The 20,327-nt window shown below is 52.8% G+C and overlaps 1 protein-coding gene and 1 pseudogene across 2 annotated transcripts in view; both read right to left on the bottom strand.

Moving 5' to 3' along the window:
- Window positions 1-8,737, bottom strand: part of VDAC1 (voltage dependent anion channel 1) — a 28,164-nt gene extending 19,427 nt beyond the window's left edge. Inside the window, exon 1 of one of the 2 annotated variants that reach the window (XM_036313101.1) lies at window positions 8,591-8,737. The gene's annotated coding sequence lies outside the window, so the exon portion shown is untranslated. Of the gene's footprint in view, window positions 1-3,997; window positions 4,101-8,590 lie in introns of those variants that run through there. The other variant, XM_036313100.1, reaches the window with a different exon arrangement.
- Window positions 8,738-11,379: 2,642 nt separating this feature from the next.
- LOC118658730 lies at window positions 11,380-13,421 on the bottom strand (annotated as a pseudogene).
- Window positions 13,422-20,327: the final 6,906 nt, after the last annotated feature.

Below are 20,327 nucleotides of genomic sequence, written 5' to 3'. Positions count from 1 at the left end.
TTAGGGTCAGGGCACAAAGAACCCAGGAGAAGAGCCATTCTAGGCCGTCCCCACAGGCTCGTTCAAGTCTGGAGACGCCCCTTCCACCCCAAACAAGCCCCATAGGCACGCCCACACCAGGGACAGACCAGGAAACTATGCCCCAGGTCCTCCAAAATACCCCAGCCTAAGGCATATGGCCCAGCATGGCCCCTCCCAGGAGCAATGAGACAACCCTGGACACATCTCAGCGAGCTCCACCAGAGCATTCGCCACCAGAGCATTCGCCACCCCCAGCAGCACTACCAGGTACCAGTGGACTGAGCACCCCTCTTCAGTGCTGCCTCCTCCCCAACTGGGCCCCAAACTCAGCCCCGGGATGAAGGGGAGAGCAGTCCAGTGGCATTAGCTCTGGGTCAGCTAAGACCTCCCTGTGCCCCAGGGCCAGGGCCTTCCCAAGCACCGCCCCTGGTTCCAGGACCAGCCTCATAGACACCGCGTCTTTCACATCTGGACAGGCCTGTCCCCCATGGAAAAAGCAAACACTCACCATTTAATGTTCCCCAAATGCCCTCTCATCACTCATCCCCAGAAACAAACAGGCAAAGCCACCTGTCAAAAAACACTCCACGCACAGCGAACATCACCCTAAGGACAGGGCCATGAAGGGGATAACCCTCCAAGGACAAGGGAGCTGGGTCAGCAGAGGAGGCTCTGATGAGGCCAGGCTCTCCTGGCTCCAGCTCAGCACCAAACTCACCCGTGGACCAGAGGGCACACCCACCAAGGGAGAAGAGGGATGGCTTCCCCTCACTAAGGCCCCCAGCTGCCTAGGTTGTGGCTTCCCCTTCTTTTTGTGCAGTCTTCCTTCACCCTGTCTCCTGCTGCATTTATCTGAGGGAAGGCCCAAGGCCGCTCTGCCTCTGAGAAACTCAGCCTTTTTACAACTGCAAACGGCCAGAAAATGCCATTGAACACAGTTCTCAGCACCCACTTCAAGAACAATTTTATGGTAGAAATAATGATTCCATTCATGTTTTCCAGGCCAGTGCTGGAGGAAAGGGAATCCAGCATTCTGCTTTCTCATTTAATTCCCTGCCTGCGCTAACTTGAGGCTGAACCCTGGCCCTGGGCCCTCCCTCCACCCCAATCAGCTCACCATCTGTCCCCACAGCATCCACCACGTGTTTTCAGAAGCCCGGCCTCCAGAGGCTGAGCCTGAAGCAGAGCACTCAACATGGGCAAAGCAGGCAGCCCTGGACAGCGGAAGTCAGAAGGCTGTGGGGAAAGGCAGGACCCCAGGTCTGTCCTTGACTTGGCAGTGACAGCTGCTCTGCTCCCAGCCCCTCCAATACCCCTACAAATGCACACCTACCCCCCAAATCGCACCCTTGAACTCAAAGCATCCTAGAGCCTGTAGTGCATAAATTTATCCAAAACATGGAAAAAGCTATGAGTGCAAAGATGCCAAGGCCTGGCACACAGTAGGTGTAAATGCGCAATGAGCATCAAAGTGTTTTTATAGTAGGAAAAAAAAAAGACACTAAATATCTGGCAACAGGGACTAAGTAGGTGACAATCCAACTAGGAAGCAGGAGCTCCCACTGCAGCACCACCAGGGCTAAGGGATGGGGAGACCCACAACGAGCATCCGTACCCCCCCCTTGGCCTGAGGGGAGCTGAACTCAGGCTGAGACCAAGAAAGAGCCTTCAGAAGTGAGCACCGCCACTCTGACCTCAGAGCCGAGCATGGGCTCTACTCTAAGGGCCTGGGGAGCCACGTTAGAGGGAGTGACACGCCTGTGTCTGGGAAGCTCACTCAACCAACACGCTAACAAAACTACTGGAATGGAAAACGTCACTCCCATTCACGCCAAATGGGAGTTCTGGTACAGCACACCCCTCCTGGAGCCAAGTACCGGCAGTGCCACTTAATGGAGGCATGCATTACCCCGCGGGGCAATCCCCCGCCAGGGACTCACCCACCATAGTCCCCAAAGCAAGCAAAGACGGGGATGCTCACTGCAAAGACGAGGATGCTCACTGCAGTGTTATCTGTAACACAAAACCCAGAAGCAATCTGAATGCCCATCAATAGGCAAAGGAACGAATAAAAACTAAGGTGCTCGCAAACTAAGGAGCACCATGTGGTAAGCAAAAAGAAGGGGGTGAATGTATGCGTGGTGGCACAGAAAGCTACTCAGGATATAGTTAAATGAAAAAAGGAAGTCACAGAAAACTTGCAGTTCCATGGGATTAGAGCAGGGGTCCTCAAACTTTTTAAACAGGGGGCCAGTTCACTGTCCCTCAGACCATTGGAGGGCCGGACTGTAGTTTAAAAAAAAACTATGAACAAATTCCTATGCACACTGCACATATCTTATTTTGAAGTAAAAAACAAATGTTTTCGGCGGGCCGCGTGTGGCCCGCGGGCTGGAGTTTGAGGACCCCTGGATTAGAGGATCGCCTTTTCACACACACATCTGTACATGCTCACGCATTGTGAGTGAACGGAGAAGCCTGGGGAAGGATCGAGCCCACCTGCAAATGGGGCTGCCTCAGAGCTGCTTCTGGAAAGGAAAGGGGGTTCACGGGGGGAGTGGAGTTAAAATAAGATTTTCATTTTTTATTCTACTTCAATATTTAAGTTGTTTCCATATATTGATTTTTTTTCAAGTTAAGGACAGAAAAATCTAAAATTTCAACCAATGTGTCTGCAACGGAGGCACGCTGCCCTTGCAAGGCCACCAGTCGCATTCATTCTGAAAGTCTGTTGCAGCAGGAGCGCCAGGAGGAAAAGCCACCTACCAGATTCAACCACACTGAGATGCAGGGTTAACAAGCAAGGCCCGTAGGGGGCACGTTCTACTCCCAGGTGAACGCCTGCGCTTTGGCCACCCTGCCCGGAGGCAGCAGGGCAGAGCTCCCTGACTTCAGTGAGCGTGAGGACTGCGGGATGCACTTGTTCAAAAGCCTCCCTCTCAGCCTTTCGCGGCCTAACAGGCAGGACAGCCTGCAGGCGCCACTGAGAAGAGTGGGCTGCTTGCTCCCTGCACCGAGCACCCCAGGACTCCCAAGGGAAGTACGCTCCTTTCTCTGCAGAGGAGCCATCAGGTAGCAGAGCCTTCGTGCCCTCAAAGAGCCACAACCACTGCCATGGCTGACACAGGGAGCAAGTGGCCAAGGCCCCAAAGCTCAGTCAGGAACAGCTGGGAGGAAAAGTCTTCTGAACACAGGTAACACCCAATGGGCTGAAAGACCATATTATCTTCAAGAGAAAGGGTGTCCCAGGACTAGGACTAAACACCAGGAGCCAGCCTGCCACAGCATTCCCCAGCCCATCGGGGTGCCCGGGCGGCAGCACACAGTGACGGCGGGAAGGGGTAGGAGCCTGCAGAGGTTCTAGGCCGCGCTGGCCTTCCCTAGCTGTGTCACTTTGGACAAGCCACTGGTAACATATATTCCCAGGGTCTCATTTTGCTCATCTATAACATGGAGCAAACAATAGTATCTCTAGGCCGGAGTTGCTGCAAGCAAAGGCAGAGCACGCAGAAATGTCCGGCACACGAGCACTCAATAAATGGTAGTGGTAACCGCGATCCATTATTCTGGTCGTTGTTTGCCCATCCAGATCCACTCCTCCTCCATCCTGCTCTGTGCCCCAAGACCCGGTCATTACGGACTGCTATCCATGGGCTACGGCTGGGTTTGGTCAACAGGAGGCATCAGCAGAAGGTGGGAGTGAGGCTGGGGCACTCATGCCCAGGCTCGGACCTCGGTGTGCAGTGACTACTTTCCACTACCCAAGCCCAAGGGGCCCCTCCCCGTTCCAAAGGACCCCTGGGGCCACGGCCCTTGTCTGGTGTCCCACCTTCTACCCACACCTTTGCAAATGATCCCTTCGTTATGCTTTTTATTGCCCTGTGTGTGTGTGTATCGGATTCCTGCGAGGTCCATGACCTACAAGGCAATCATCACCATCACCATCACCATCACCATCACCATCACCATCACTAACCTAGATTTCCCTTGGGAAGGGAGAGCTGCAGGAATGCCTTTGGCTCCGCTTTTTCTCTAACACTATTATTCCAGGTGGTTTGTCAGGGCAGAACTGCGCCAGCCTATCGGAGGAACATCAGACCAAGCAGGGATTAGTGCAAAAGCAGAAAAGCAACTTCCCAAGCCGGAGGCTAGCCCAGCTCTGAAAGCCAGTCTGTGGGGCCAACACCATAGGGAGCCTCCTTACATACTCTACCCCATACTTTCTCACCAGAAAGAGGCAGGCCGGAACAGCCCCTGGCTGGGACTCCAGGGTGCTGGCAAAGCCCGTGTCCCATGCTCTGGTAGCAGGTCTGTGTTTTCAGTGCAGCTGTCTTCCCCTCCCCCTTCCACATCAGGCTCAAGCGGGGGCAGCAAAGCTGTTGCTTCTATTTTAAAACATGCTGGGAGCTGGGCCACCACCAGCACAGCCTTCCACCAGCCTCCAGAGGACGTAGCTGACATGGGGGCAGCCTGCCCACCCACCCACCAAGGAGGCCTGGGCAGGCACACAGCATGCCCAGGTCTGGGTCCCAGCCACACCCAGGGCTTCTGCCTGCTCCCGAGTTCCCTGGAGCCTCACACCTGGCTTGACCCGCCAGGGTTAAAATAGACGGTGGCTAGGCAGGTGGACTTCGGAGTCAAGCAGCCCTGAGTTCCGGTCCCACTCTACCTCTCTCTAGGTACGTGACCACCCGCAAGTCACAACCTGGCCGCACCTCCCTGCTGGCTGGATGGAGGGATGGAGGGCCGGAGGGCGCCGTAGGGGGTCCCTCAGACCTGCACCTCAATTTTTCTCCAGCTCTAACATGGGGAAAGAGCATCACTGTGAGGACTAAATTAGATGAATATAAAGCACTTAGTATAGTGGGTGGCACCTGACAGGTATGCAACAAACACGGGTATTTTATTACTTTCATTTTCTGTATTTCTTATGATAATTAGGGCTGCTGTGCAGGTTGCTGAAAGGTCACCCTGAACCACAGGGTCCAGAATCCTCCCCGGCCATAAAGAGGCATTGTTTAGCTGAACAGTCCAGCCAGGTCCTGGAAGAAGGCCTCCCGCCTCATCCCAGGAAGACCGACCCTTCTGAACGACTCTCCGTGCCACTGACCTTGCGACAGAGGGGTAACTGCACTGACCGCTGCCCACTGACAGCTGGCCTGCACCCAGCTATGGACCTGCTCACTCTGATCAGTGTACAACAGCGGTTCTCAACCTGTGGGTCGCGACCCCTTTGGGGGTCAAATGACCCTTTCACAGGGGTCGCCTAAGACCATCGGAAAAATACATATATAATTACATATTGTTTTTGTGATTAATCACTGTGCTTTAATTATGTTCACTTTGTAACAATGAGAATACATCCTGCATATCAGATATTCACATTACGATTCATAACAGTAGCAAAATTACAGTTATGAAGTAGCCACGAAAATAATTTTATGGTTGGGGTCACCACAACATGAGGAACTGTATTAAAGGGTCGCGGCATTAGGAAGGTTGAGAACCACTGGTGTAAAAAAATAACTTCCCCTGTGAACAGCAAATTCTACTTTTCAAAAGGTGTTCACACTGATTAGGTCCTCACCATGGCCCCTGGAATGACAACTGTGGTGGGAAAGCACCAGCATGGGGGGCGGGGGGCGGGGGAGGGTCGAGAGCCAGACAGGCCGGACCCCAGCCCCACTCCTGCTGAGCTGTGTGACCTTGGGTGGTTACCTTGCTTCTCAGAGCTCAAGCTTCCTGACCTGACATGATAACCATACTCTACCCCCCTGCCCCCGCCCCCCCCACTTGTAAGATGGTGGATTCGTGTCACACATCATAAGTCAAGGCCCCAGGGCTCTGCTTAGCAGGCCCTCAATAAGCAATGACTGATGATGGATCCCACTTTTACAGTGGAGAGATCAGACCTGTACTAGACCCTCGGACCCCTGTCAGAGCTGTGTGGTAAGCTCAGGCTGTCTGCAGAACTCTCCAGCACAGTTCTGGTTAAAGGGCCTACATTCCCATTCACCCTCACCCCTGAGAGCAGGCAGGAAAAGGGAGCGCTGTGCTCAGGCCTGGGGGAAGAGTCCACTGCTCACCTTTCTTCAGGGGCTACCAGAGCCCAAGGCCACAGACCCTCTGGGCACTGAGGGCCCGTCTTCAGGCCTGGCTGGCCCTCAGCCACACACATGCCTCTCTGTCACCACCACCAAAGATGCCACATCGTGAGAAATGCCGTCAAGGGCAAAGTGGACTGCAGTGCCTCGGAGCATTTCACCGGTAAAGGTGGGGGTGAATGAAGCCCATTCCTACCAGCTTGGGGGTCGCGGTCCACACCTGCCTAGTGTTCAGCGGGACCGTAGGCCCACCAGCAACTCCTCACCATACGGTCCTCCTGAGCCCCTATGTTTGTGCCTATGGAATCGCAGAAATAAAACTGCATACCGTAATCAACTGAGAGCAGCCCACCTCCCCTGCCAACTCCAGCAGAAGCCATCAGAGAGGGAAAGGCACCAGGCCCAAAGCCTCTGGGAGAATTCCCGTTCACCCATGTTACCCCCCACCCCCTTCCGCAAGCCCAGAAACACCAGTCCAACAAGTTTCCACAGGACTCGGAGTCACAGCATGAAGATAACGGGTTTAACGCAGTTATTTCAAATAAGAAACAGTTTTGCCTCTCGCTGCTCCAGGGCTGTACATACTGTTGCAGCTCTTTAAATACTGTGTGTGGCTCTCTGCTAAGCAAGGCTGTCTTCTGGAAGTGAGTGAGATGCACGTGTCCCTCACAAAGGAGATGCAGGATCCAGGGCCTGTGGTCTGGCCCTGTGGCCACTGCATACATCCATTCAATCATGCCACAAATGCTCAATGAGCTACTGTAAGTCACGTGCTGGAGCAGCAAAAACCATCCTGTCAATGAGGGTGAGCAGACCCTTAAATAAAAAGCAAGCGTATGTACCTCACAGACCCTTCTCAAGTGCCCACTGTGCGCCAGGTGGCACCAACCCAGGCACTGAAAACAAAGCTGCCTGGGGCTTAGCCCTGCCGGTGCAGGAACTCCGTCCAGAACTGGGATGGAGAGAAGGAAGACAGGCCCTGGGCTGCCTGCCCTGGCCTTGCCAACAGCATATGAGGCAAAGGAGCCCATCTCCGTATCTTCCCTGGAGAGAAGGGTCAAGCAGACAGGGGCCTCGGATGACACCGGCCTAGGCTTAGCCCAGGTCCGCACCTACATTCAACTTCCGGCTCCAGCCTGACCCTGCCTGTCTTAAAGGATTTTTCATGAATATCCTGAAAATTACTCAATACCTGGCACACAAATGCTTAATAATACCTAATGTTTAAAATAACAGGGGTTATGTGTGTCTTTTTAATGTTTTTTTTTTAGAAAGAGAAACATCAATGTGACAAACATCAATCGGTTGCCTCTGGCATGAACTCCCACCCGATTGAACCTGCAACCTGGGTATGTGCCCTGACCAAGAATCCAGCCGCCACCGACCTTGGCGTGCGCTGGGCGACGCTCAACCAACCGAGCCACACCAGTCAGGGCAACAGGGGCTGCGTCCATTGAACCCTGGATTTCCCGAACAACACGTGGAGCAAACCCCTCTACTGGGAAGGGTCAGGTCCTCCTAAAAAAGCCTCAAGGGTAAGGGTCATGGCTTCTAAGGAGGCCCTCCCCTTGCCAGGCACTGTTCTGGAGGCTTCAAGTGCATCGATTCATTTTATTCTTCCCAAAAACCCAACGAAGGAGGTGTAATTACTCCCATTCCACGAATGGGAAAACTGAGGTGTGGTGCCCTCCCAGCTGTGTGACCTTGGACAAGTCGCTGAGGCTTCGGGCCTCTAACCCAAAGGGCTCTGAACCGGCTTCCTAAGGCACCGCCACATTTGGTTAATGAATGAGAGACCGAAACAGGGATCCGGCGGTACACGGAGAGGCCACATGGCTCCGGGGCCGCCTTTTCCCAGGCCTGACCTCCGGCCATGGCCCCAGCCCCGGCCCCGGCGGCCTAAGTCGACTCTCCAGTTCCGCCCCGCTGGCGCTGGCACACGCGGACGGTGCAAGGCGCCAGCTTCTCCGGGCGTGGGTCGGGCAGGGCGCGAGGGGCTGGGGGCGCGGGCCACGGTCGTCACAGGAGCTCACCCCCGCGGCGACAACGTGGCCCCCACCTGCCCGTGGGCTCGGCCCGGCGAGCGTGGGTGGCGGGCGGGTGCCTGGCCGACTCGCTCTGGCTGGATCGAGGGCCAGAGGGCGCCGCCGGAGAAGGTCACCTAGACCTGCAGCCGACCGGGCCTCCACGCGCCGGCCGTGCCCCTCCGCCAGCACGTCCCCGCGGGCCTGGCCGCAGCCGCCGGCGCCTCCGATGTCCGGCCTCCCGCTCCCCGACCCGGGCCGCTCGCACACGCCCGCGCGGCCTGCTCTGCCCGCCGCTGACCCTGCAGGCCCGAGAGGGCCGCTCCGGCTCCCTCCGCGCCCGCGCCCAGACCTCCCCACCTCCTCCCCCTCGGCTCCCCGGGGGCCCGGCGCACGGCCCGGGGCGCAGGCAGAGCCCGGGCCCCTCTCCGCGGCGCCTACCTCAGGCGGTGGCGGCGGGCTCGGCAGCGGGTACGGCGGGGGCTGCGGCGCGAGGAACCCAGCGAGCGGCGGGACCCAGGGCGGGGCGGCGCGGACGGCGGCGACGCGGACCCGCCCCGACCCTGCCGGTCCCGCCCAGCGCGCTCCGCCCCAGGGCCCGCCCAGGGACACCGCCCCGGCCCGGTCCTGGCTCCTGGTTCCGCTCCCGAGCCGCGCGGCGTGTGCGGGCTCGCGGGAACGCCTGCGTGCGCCCGGGCACGGGTTGGCGGGGCTGATGTGCGCACGGTGAGTGCGTGCGCCCGGACAGGCGCGCGGGGCGCCAGCGCCATGCAGTCTCTGCAGGAAATTCCGCGGGGCTGAAGCCTCCGAGGCGGGAGTGTCCGGGCTGGCTGAGCGGTAGCCGGGATGCCCTGCACTAAGGCCGACTGCGGGGTCCTGGTCCTCCTGCTCCGCCTCGCCACCCCAGCCCCTCTCCCCCGGGAGCTGATGTGGCGGTGACACTGGGCCGTGGAGACCTAGGCTGGGTGGACGAGGTGACCCCGGATGCCCCCTAGCAAAGCCCGCGCGGGGCATTAAATCGGGCTCCCGGACCCGGCTGAGGGGCAGGGCAACCTGGCGGCGGGGATACAGAGTAGCCGCCGCGACTGTGGCTCCTGCGCTCTAGACACTGTTTCAGGCGTCGCAGACCCTTCCTCTTGCCGCGCCACAAAACTCCCAGGAAACCCTGTGCGCCGAGTTTGCACTCCAGATTAGCAGTTTTCCCCGGCATCAAGCTGCTAGCAGCTATTTCTGGAGCATTTGAGAAGTGAAAAAATTGCATTCTGCAAGAGGGTCTAATCGGGTCGCACCGCGCGCCGAGGTACCGCTGGTTCCGGCAAGCGGTAGGCTGGGGGTGGGGGCTGACGGGGAGGGGGCCTTCGGGGAACCGGACTCTGACTCCCCGCGGAGCTGGGTTAGAGTCTGGAGTCTATCATATGATCTCACTCATATGTGGAATCTAATGAACAACATAAATTGTGAATAAAAATAGATCCAGAGACATAGAAGCAATTGCACAGACTGTCAAACCTCAGAGGGAAGGCGGGGGAGGGAGGTAGGAGATCAATCAGTGAACTTGTATGCATAACCCATGGACACAGACAATGGTGTGGTGAAGGCCTGGGGTGAGGGGCGGGCTGGGAGAGGTCTATGGGGAGGGGGGAGGGGGACATACGTAATACTTTCAACAATAAAGATTTTAAAAACAAAAAGAGTCTGGAGTCACCACGCTAGGCCTAGGCTGGTGATCTGGATCACCACGGAGTATCAGCGGCATCCCCCACAAGGCCCACTCCAAGCTGACTTTTCCAAGCCAACTTCCAGAAGAAGTGAATTCATGGCTGAATGAAGATTCTGCATATCCTTCTTCAGCCAACATTTTCTGAGGCTTGAGGTGACTCAGACCCGGTGGAGGAGGCTCGGAACCACAGAAACAGAAAAAGACAAGAGCTCACAACCAGCTGTGGCACATATTAAAGGCGTAGGCAGCTGGGCGGGCGAAGACGCCATGGGGGCTGGCTGCTGGAAAGCAGCGACTGGGCTTCCAGTGGTGGACAGAGTGTTGAGGATTGGGGCTTATTGGGGGGTGGGGGGTGGGAGTGCAGACAGGGTTCCCTGGGCCCTGTAGGTGGCTCAGGTCTGATTGAAAATGCGAGGAGTCCTTAAACCCCCTGACATCCTCAAGAGGGAAGGACCAATGCCGGAATTCTCCCCAGACCCATGAGCGGCTCCATGGCTGACTGGGGACTCTGGGCTTCCCAACTGGCCTTCCCCACCCGGCACACAAAGGCCGGCTCCTGGAGAGGGCCAGGCAGAGAAAGTGCTGAGTCACCCAGGGCCTCAAGGAGGCAGGGCAGGACCGGGCGGCTCTGAGGGACAATGGAGCTCTAGGAACCTCACTCCAGCCGAGCTAGGAGCAGATGCCATGCCCTGGTTCCGTGAAGCCGGGTGTGGCGCTTGAACCAACCGGTCACGGCGCTCCCTCCCCGCCAGCACTGCCCTGCCAAACCCCCTTTCAGGACCCCAACATGGGAGAGTCTCCCCCTGTCCCCCTGCTCTACTTCCTTCTGAGACTCCACTGGAGTCGCTTCCAGATTAATCACCAGCGCACCCTTTGAGTCACTTACTGGCTGTGTGACCCTGGGCAACAGGCCTCAGCTTCACTTCAGAGGGTTGTTGTGAGTTTAGAATGAGTCATATAACAAGTAACACTCAGAAAATGGTGAAGAAGGAAGCCCTCAGGCACCAGTGTTGACCTCTCCCCACACAACCCAGACGAAGAGCTGAGCCCAGGCAACATTTCACACCAGACTTACCCACCCCCACCCCCGGCCCCACCTCCACTCCCTCTGCCACAGCTGATTGGGCTGGGGGTGGGCACCTGACCTGAAACCTGCCAATCAGATCCTCTCTTATAAATTTGAATTAAGAAACCCAGGTCAGGTCTAACATTTTTTTCTTTGAGGGAATGACCCTTCTCTTCTCAGCCCACACACTTTGATGGAGCTGACTCCATCCTTGACTTTCTTAGATGGCCCCTGGCTCAGCCTGACCAAACGGAGCACTGCACTCTCCTGGGATGGACTAGTGAGATGTGCCAGACTCCCTGGCTATTGAATGAAAATGAGCCCAGCCCACAGAAGAGAGACACCAGGTCCTGGGGACTTCATCTTCGGAATTCAGCCATGCCTGTCTGCGCTTTCCACTCAAGTTTTTCCTTTTTTCTTTTTCTTTTTTTTTTTTTTTCAGTCTTCAAATATTTTTTATTGGAAGGCCATGCATTGCCTTCATTCATTGTATTTCAAATCACTGTACATTTACTTTGTGAAAACACTGCCTGCATTTTCTAGTACAAAAAAAAACCTAAAAATTGTTTCAGGAATGTAGAGAAATATCCAACTTAAATAGCGAAAAAGTGCACCATAATTACTGCTACACTGCAGTCAGTTCTGCATTTCCCATGTTTCTTAAATAACTATCTTGTCTGATAACACACAATATAAAGAGCAATTATGAAAAATAGACATTTACATATACTTCTAAAGTCTTATTGAGAATATCCTGTTGGCATTGGATAACCAATCATAGGTGCAGCTGCAGTAGCAGGATATGCATATGCCTGTTGGTTTATACCATTGTGCATATTTGGAACATTACTTCCATATTGCTGAGTGCTATCATAACCATTCCGGTAAGTCCCTGTTGGATTACCAGTCCTAAAACTGGTCTGTATACCAGCAGACACAAAATTACTTCCAAAGCTCCCATGGGTGTAATTTGCAGCACTGTAAACACCATTCTGGGTCTTTGCCCCAAAATCTCTCTTAAGCAGACTAGAGTAACCCCTGTCATAATTTTCCCTGTCTCTAAAGGTATTAAATCCACCCCTTTTGCCTGCAGAGTATCTGTCCCGACGGTCATCCTTCATGCCTCCTCTACCCCTGGAACGACCTGAACCTCTGTCTTCAACTAACTGAAGCAACTTGGGATTAATTGCTTGATTAGCTTCACGAAGCACAGAGATAAGGTCGCTCACTTGCTTTATATTATTAGGTGTAAAGAAAGTGTATGCTGTGCCTGTTTTGGTACTGCGAGCAGTTCTTCCAATGCGATGAATATAATCCTCTGAGGAGTTAGGGTAGTCATAATTGATGACAAATTTCACATCTTCCACATCTAGCCCTCTGGAAGCCACATCTGTAGCAATCAGAATAGGAGCTTTTCCATGTTTGAATTCATTTAGAACCCAATCACGTTCCTGTTGACTCTTGTCACCATGAATACCCATGGCAGGCCACCCGTCTCTCCTCATTTTTCTAGTAAGTTCATCACATCTTCTTTTGGTTTCAACAAAGACAATGTTTTTATTCTCCTTCTCACTCATGATCTCTTCCATCAGACGAATAAGTTTTTCATTCTTTTCTACATCATGACACACATCCACAATCTGAAGAATGTTGTGGTTTGCACTCAGTTCCAGTGCACCAGTGTTTATATGAATATAGTCTTTCAGGAAATCTTTAGCAAGCTGTCTTACTTCTTTTGGCCAAGTTGCACTCCACATTAGGGTTTGCCTGTCAGGTCTTATCTGATCCACAATCTTTCTTATTTGGGGTTCGAAACCCATATCAAGCATTCTATCTGCTTCATCAAGGACAAGGTAGGTGGTTCTTCTCAGATTTGTTTTTCCACACTCTAAAAAGTCAATCAGACTTCCAGGTGTTGCAATACAGATTTCCACACCTCTCTCCAAATCTCATATTTGTGGTCCCTTGGGAGCACCACCATAGATGCAAGTAGACTTCAATCAGCATGCTCTACAGTATTCAGCAGCCACTTGCTGCACCTGCTGGGCCAGTTCCCGAGTTGGTGCCAGCACCAAGCAAATAGGCCCATCACCTCTCTCTAGGAACGGCTGATGATTGATGTGGACAATGGCAGGCAGCAAATAAGACAATGTTTTCCCAGATCCAGTCTGTGCTACTCCAACCATATCCAATCCACTTAGGGCAACTGGCCATCCCTGAGCTTGAATAGCAGTGGGTTCAGTAAAGTTCTGTCTTGCAATCACATCCATGATGTTTGCAGGGAAGTTTGCTTCATAAAAATTCAGAACTGGCTTTGGGCAGTTGTGTCCTCTAACTGTAATTTCCTTGCTTCTTCTGTATGTCTCTACCTCTTGCGCTGTGCGCCTGGCCAAATCAGGGTGTTCTTGGTAAAAATTCTTCTCAAATTTGGGCAGCTCATCAAGATTCCACTTCTTTTTAACTAGTTTCTCCCCAGGGAGAGAGAAACATCATTGGCTGCCTCCTGCACGCCCCCTTCTGGGGATGGAGCCCACAACCTTCCAGCACATCAGACAACTCCCAGCCACTGAGCCACGGGGACCAGGGCTACGGGGGCCTCTGATGGAGGAGAGACTGGGGAGGAAGAGCTGACGCCAGGGTTTTCTCTGGAAATGGCATAGCTCTCCTAGAACTCGTGAGGTCCCTCCTCCCTCTAACGCCTGCCCTCCCTCTCCCCCACTGCCCAGGGGGGACTGTGGAGCCGCACACACAGCCCTCCCTGCCCTGTCAGCACAGCCTAAGGCCACAGGAGCCTCAGATGCCTCTCCAAGTCCAGACGTTTCAGGTTAAAATCTAAACTTAGCAGCCCTGTTGCCCTGGGATTACAAAACAAGTTCTTCCATGACTCTTATGTAAGAGTGTTAGGCCCTTTATCCTCCCTCCCCCTCCCCAGGTCCTCCTCACCCCCGGGGAAATGCTGGCTTCCCCTTAACTGTGCTAAAGGCTCCCCCATATCAGGGACCCCACCTCTTCTCTCCCCTAAGCCCCAAACACAAACCTCATAATTCCACACACAGAGAACCAGTTTGCTTCTCCCTGCCTGGCTTTTAGGCGCGATCCTGCCCAGCCACTGGGGATTAGACCAACCGACCTCTCCACGACCCTGAACATCAGGCTTCCCCAAAGATAAGGAAACACCCTTATTTTCCAGAGATGATGGAACAGGCTGCTTGCTTACAAAGCCTTCTGGGGGAAATAAATAACCAAAGCTGCCAAGATCTAAAGAGACACAAGGTGATCTAAAGCGAAACCATCCGGCCAGCGTGGCTCAGTGGTTGAGCGTTGACCTATGACCCAAGAGGTCACCATTTGATTCTGCTCAGGTCCTCATGCCTGGGTTGCAGGCTTGATCCCCAGTGTGGGGCGAGCAGGAGGCAGCGATCGATGACTCTCTCTCATCATTGATGTTTCCCTCTCTCTCTCCCTCTCCCTCCCTCTCTGTGCTAGCCCTGGAGAGACCATGGGGGGCAAAGGCAGACACAGTCCCCACCTTTCTTCACGGAGTTCATAGGCTACAGGGAGAGACAACATATTTGCAAATGTGACGAATGCTCTGTGTGGACAAACCAGGCGCTATAATACCAATCACACCAAGGGGACCAACTTTAACCAAGGAGGCTGGGAAAACCGCCGCAGAACTAACGGTTGAGCTAAGGTCTGAAGAAAGAAGGACCCTCTTTTATTGAAAGGACAATATAACAACACCAGCTCGCATTTCTTAAATTACTCACAGCCCTCTCCCTGCCCACCCACCATCATTGCAACTCTGTTTTGTTTTTCGTTTTCCTGTATAATAAACTCAGCTCCAGGCCTTGTCGCTATATTGCTGCATTTCACCATCCCTCATGTCTACGGACTGAATCTTCCACTTTCCCCCAAGCTGCTATGTTGTTTGGTGATGGCCATTTGTAACGCTGTCCAATGTTTCGGGAGGGAGAGGATTACCTAAATGTCCCCAACTGTTGTTCATTTCCACGTGAGGAGGGGCGTCCATGCAGCCTAACGGCGCTCCAGAATCAGCTCAGCTCACAGTTCCTCTGGCCTGGAGCTGCCCTGCCCTCTCTCCCCCTGTGAGTGTCCACTGAGGCAGGTGGGGGGGACTCTAAGGCCAGGCAACTCGGTGGTGGGCAAACCTGATTGCGGACGGATCAGGGGTCATCAGGGAACCTCCATAAAGTATGGACTCTGGGGCCCAGTCAGGACCTCAGGCGGAGGCAAGAGGAGAGTTTAAAACATGTCCACGAATTCTTCCCCAAGCCTCCCTCCCAAAGCTGGATCCCAACCCGCTTCCTGAGGAGGGCCAGAGGATGTACGGCGCCGCTCCCAGTGGAAACAGGAAGCAGGAGGGACGGGGCGCCTGGGGCAGGTGGGAAAGCAGTGAGCTCCTGCCCTGCTGGGGAGGGTCCAGCGGGCCTGGAAGAGGCCCTGTCGGAGGAGCTGAGTCCTGCCAGCACCGGCTCCCGTCGCACCGGCTAGGACAGTCCTGGTTCCCACCGCGGGAGCCCCACATTCCAGGAAACCTCCTACTGCCGGGCCATGGAGACCAGTGGTCACCCCGACCCGCAGCGCCAACTCTCCAGCCGTGTCGGTGAGCCGCCGGCAAGCCAGCCCCCCAGCCCCAGCCAGCCGGCTTCCGGCCGCAGCATGGCACTGCGACCTCACAGGAGGCTGAGCCCCAAAACACAGCTGAGTCACTCCTTTTTTTTAACTGATTTGAGGGAGAGAGAGAGAGAGAGAGAGAGAGAGAGAGAGAGAGAGAAATATCGACCTGCTGCTCCACGTGTTTATGCATCGTTGGTTGCTTCTGGTAGTGCCCTGACCAGAGTTTGAAACCACAATCTTGGCGTAATAGGGCGCTGCTCTAACCACCTGAGCACCCGGCAGGGCCAGCGGAGTCCGCCCTGACCGCCTCACCTACAGAAAGCACGTGAGATGGTAAAGACGGACTGTCCGCAGCCACTACGTTTGCAGCGATAGGTGAGTAGCACACTCAGACGCCTGGGTTTCGTGGCGCCCCGGGTGGTCAGTCTCTGGGTCAGCACCTGAGCCCCGGGTCAGAGCTCAGCCCCAGAGCAGCCCTTTCCACTGGAACGTAGGTCCCTGTAGGTCCGTGCCTCCCGACAGGAGAGTCACTCAGCACTAGGGAGGTGGCTGGTGTTACTGAGGACCGAACTTGTTTAATTCAAGGAATTAAACTTCAAATTTAAATAGCGCACATGTGTGATTTGATCTATGGAGCATTCTCAAAATGACAAAACCATGGAGATGGACAAGAGACGAGTGGTCCCGAGGGGATGGGGTAGAGGGGAAGGTGGTGTGTGGGACGATGAAAGGGTAGCATGTGAGGGATCTTCGTGGAGATGAACAGCTCTGTCTTGATTATGGTGGTGGCCGCACAAACCTACACGCGTAAGGAAATGACGTAGACTATGCACATTGCACCAACGTCTGATTCCTGGTTTTGATATTGTGCGGCAGGAATGTAAAAAAAAAAAAAAAAAAAAGCCTGGAAAAGGCAAGGAAACAGAATCTGTCCCAGAGCCCTGGGGGGAGCATGCCCTGACAAGGCCTGCATTTGGGAAACCATTTCAGACTTCTGGCCTCCAGCGCCGTAAGACAAGAAATCCGTACCGTTTTAAGCCATCCATGTGTGGTCATTCGTTACCACAGCTCTAGTAAATTAATACGTTACCTGGCAAAACTGTGCCGTTTAACCTAGCAACCTACTTCCAGGGATTTACTCTGAGGGTATACCTCCAACAAAACAAAATATACGCGCGCAGTTATTCATCGCAGAATTGTTTGTCGTTGCAGAATTCTGGAAAGCACCTAAATGCCTGCAGCTAGGAGAGTGCCTGTCTAGACCACGGCATGACCGTATGATGGAGCAGCGTGCAGCTACAATTAAACGGGGGAAACTGCGACAAATTGATTCCCAAGAGATATTAAGTGGGGGAAAAAAGAAAAGTGCAAAAGGATATCTATTTTTCATGTAAAAAAGTAGGGGGTTAAGAAAATATACATGGGCCCTGGCTGGGTAGCTCAGTGGTTGGAGCCTCATCCCGATGCACCTAGGTTACAGGTTTGGTCCAGGTCGGGGCGCGTGCAGGACTCAACTAAGGAGTGCTGAATGGGTGGCACAACGGATCTCTCTCTCTCTCTCTCTAAAATATAAATCAATAAATTTAAAAAATTTAAGAAAGAAAATGCATATGTATCTGCTCATTGTGCAAAAGGAAATTGAGGAAGGAGGACCTAGTAACCAGTGAGGAAGGTTACCTCACAGGGAGGTGGGGACCGGGTGGTAGGAAGAGGGAAGGGGAACGGGTAGGAGGAATGTCGGTGCCGCTTCTCTGAGTGTATCTGTTTGAATCGTTCTGAGTCTTAAAAACATGGTAATATTTTACATATTTAAAAATTTTAATTAAATGCAACCAGGATGTGAGGAAGCCCCAAATGGAAAAAAAATAGTAATAAGTGGCCGAAACCGGTTTGGCTCAGTGGATAGAGCGTCGGCCTGCGGACTGAAAGGTCCCAGGTTCGATTCCGGTCAAGGGCATGTACCTGGGTTGCGGGCACATCCCCAGTAGGAGATGTGCAGGAGGCAGCTGATCGATGTTTCTCTCTCATCGATGTTTCTAACTCTCTATCTCTCTCCCTTCCTCTCTGTAAAAAATCAATAAAATATATTTTTTAAAAAATAGTAATAAGTGAACTTAACTATATTAAAAACAAATAACAGAGCCAGCTACGCCAAAAGGTGTGGAAGAAAAGACCTAATCCAAGTAGCTTTGGGGAACAGTGTTTTGATACACCTGGTAAGACTAAAGACAAAGCAACAAACTGCACACACATCTCAATAATCTGCTCTCCAGGAGAGAACAGGTTAGCAATTTGAAGACTACTTTATGTACATAATGGATTGAATAGTGTCCCCCCAAAAAGATATACCCCAGTCCTACCCCCCCCCAATACCCATGAATGTGACCTTATTTGGAAATAGTCTTTGCGGGTATAAGTAAATTAAAGATCTTGCGATGAGAATGGGCCCTAAATCCAATGGCTGGTGTCCTTATAAGAAGCAGGAGAGATCTGACAGTCAGAGATGCCCAGGGAGGAGGAGGCAGTGATTGGAGTCATGCAGGTCCACGCTGAGGGGCACCAGGGGCTTGGCAGCCACCAGAAGTCAGGAGAGGCAGGAAACGGATTTTCCCTCAGAGCCTCCAGAGGAACCAGCCCTGCTGACACCTGGATTTTGAACTACTGCTCTCTAGAACTGTGAAGAAATACAGTTCCATTGTGTTAGGCCACCCGGTTTGTGGTAATCTGTTGCAGTGACCTTAAGAAATAATACAATGTATATGTGGGGATTGAGCAGATAAGTAAATACATGTGGGAAATGAGGGCCAGGTTTCATACTTTTGAAGAAAGGAGCTAAAAATAAGAAAAAGGGGAGAGTTAAAATAAACACTGTGGTATTGGATTGGTACCAGAGGTATCAGTATAAATTCATGGATATATATATATATTGATTTCAGAGAGGAAGGGAGAGAGAGAGACAGAAACATCAATGATGAGAGAGGATTATTGACTGGCTGCCTCCTGCATGCCCTCTACTGGGCATCAAGCCCACAACCCTGGCTCCAGACCACAGGCCAATGCTCTATCCACTGAGCCAACAAACCAGCTAGGGCTAATTCATGGTTTTTTTAAGAGAGAAGAAATAGGTTGTCGGCTACATCTACATGTATTTCTGAGCTCTGTCCACCAGAGGGCACAGAAGCAGCGATGCTGCAGTAACAGTGCGCCCATCTACTACCCGGATCTTGGTTTCCAAGCATTGTGCTCCAGTGGAAGGAGCCAGGGCTCCTTGGAGAACTGGCCGGTCCCAGAGCGGACACAGGGAAAGTACAAGATGACCCTGGTTCCAGAAAGTACATATTTTCGGGGGGGAGGGTAGGGAGATAGATGCCCACAGGAGCCAGTCTGAAGGAGCTCTCAGTTGCCAAACATGAGACCATTTGAGCAACAAAATCAACCATGATATTAATAGATTATAACTCAGAATAAAATGATGCCCATGAATCCATAGTGATATAAATAACCTAGTAAATAACTAAAGGGGGAAGACGGAACAACTCTTCTTTACATTATAATTCCACTGAGTAAGTTAGAAATAGAGAAGCAGCGCCCTAGCTGGTTTGGCTCAGTGGATAGAGATGGGCCTGTGGACTGGGGGTCCCAGGTTCGATTCTGCTCAAGAGCACATACCAGGTTGCAGGCTCGATCCCCAGTGGGGTGGGGGTGCAGGAGGCAGCCGATCAATGATTCTCTCTCATCATCGATGTTTCTATCTCTCTCATCAGTGATGTTTCTATCTCTCTCTCCCTCTCCCTTCCACTCTGAAATCAATAAAAATATATTTTAAAAAATAAATCAAAAAGCACCACTTGCCAAACACCACAGTAATCATCGCAGGGCAAGGATCATCAAGGGATGCTAAATTAGTGAGCCAAAATATGATGAGAAATAGAATATCTGCAGAGTCTCAATGTATTTCCTTACAAGATTTTTTTAATTACAAAGAGAAAAAAAATCATAGCTCTCCAGCAGAGAAACCTGGCAGACAGCACCTTAGCCAGGTGACCCAATCCAACACCCCCGTGATGAGACTCACAGACGCTGTGCCCCTGGCCTCCTGCGCCGAGAGCACAGCCTCGCTTCCGTGGTTCTCCTACCCAGATGCATAGCCGCAGTCTAATCAGGAAAATATCAAGCCAGCGTGAAGTGGGGGACATTCACACACACCTGGCCAGTCCTCTTCCGCCAGGTCAAGGGCATGAAAGGCTGGGAACTGTCCCGGGCCGGAAGAACCTACCGAGGCATGACAACTACAGGCCAAGGATGGAGCCCGTGGACCGAAACTTCCACCAGAAAAAAAGGACATTAATGGGTCAACGGAAGTTCTGTTAAGACCAGTAGATTAGTCACTTGTATCATATCAATGCTAATTCCTTTTTGGACCATTGTACTCTGGTTATCAATGATACGGACATTAGAGTAAGCAGAGCAAAAGTATATCTAAACTCTTGGTTGTGTTTTTTATAATTAGAATTATTTCAAAATAAAAGAGGGTTTTAAAAAAGTAATATTTATTAAGTCACACCTGTGTGCTGGGGACTGTGCCGGAGAACGAGTAGTCAGTGCTAGACACGGCCTCTGCCTTCAAGGGCTTCACCAACAATAAACACGGGAACAAATACTTACGGGAAACCCTGCTAACAGCGGAAAGTGCCACCGAGGATACAAAGGCGGGGAAAGGACCAGGCAGGGCCTGCTTCCGTGAGGCTGGC

The sequence above is a fragment of the Myotis myotis genome, unplaced genomic scaffold, assembly GCF_014108235.1.
Source record: "Myotis myotis isolate mMyoMyo1 unplaced genomic scaffold, mMyoMyo1.p scaffold_m19_p_6, whole genome shotgun sequence".
Taxonomy (NCBI): Eukaryota; Metazoa; Chordata; class Mammalia; order Chiroptera; family Vespertilionidae; genus Myotis; species Myotis myotis.
This window is presented reverse-complemented; position numbering and strand designations above follow the sequence as displayed.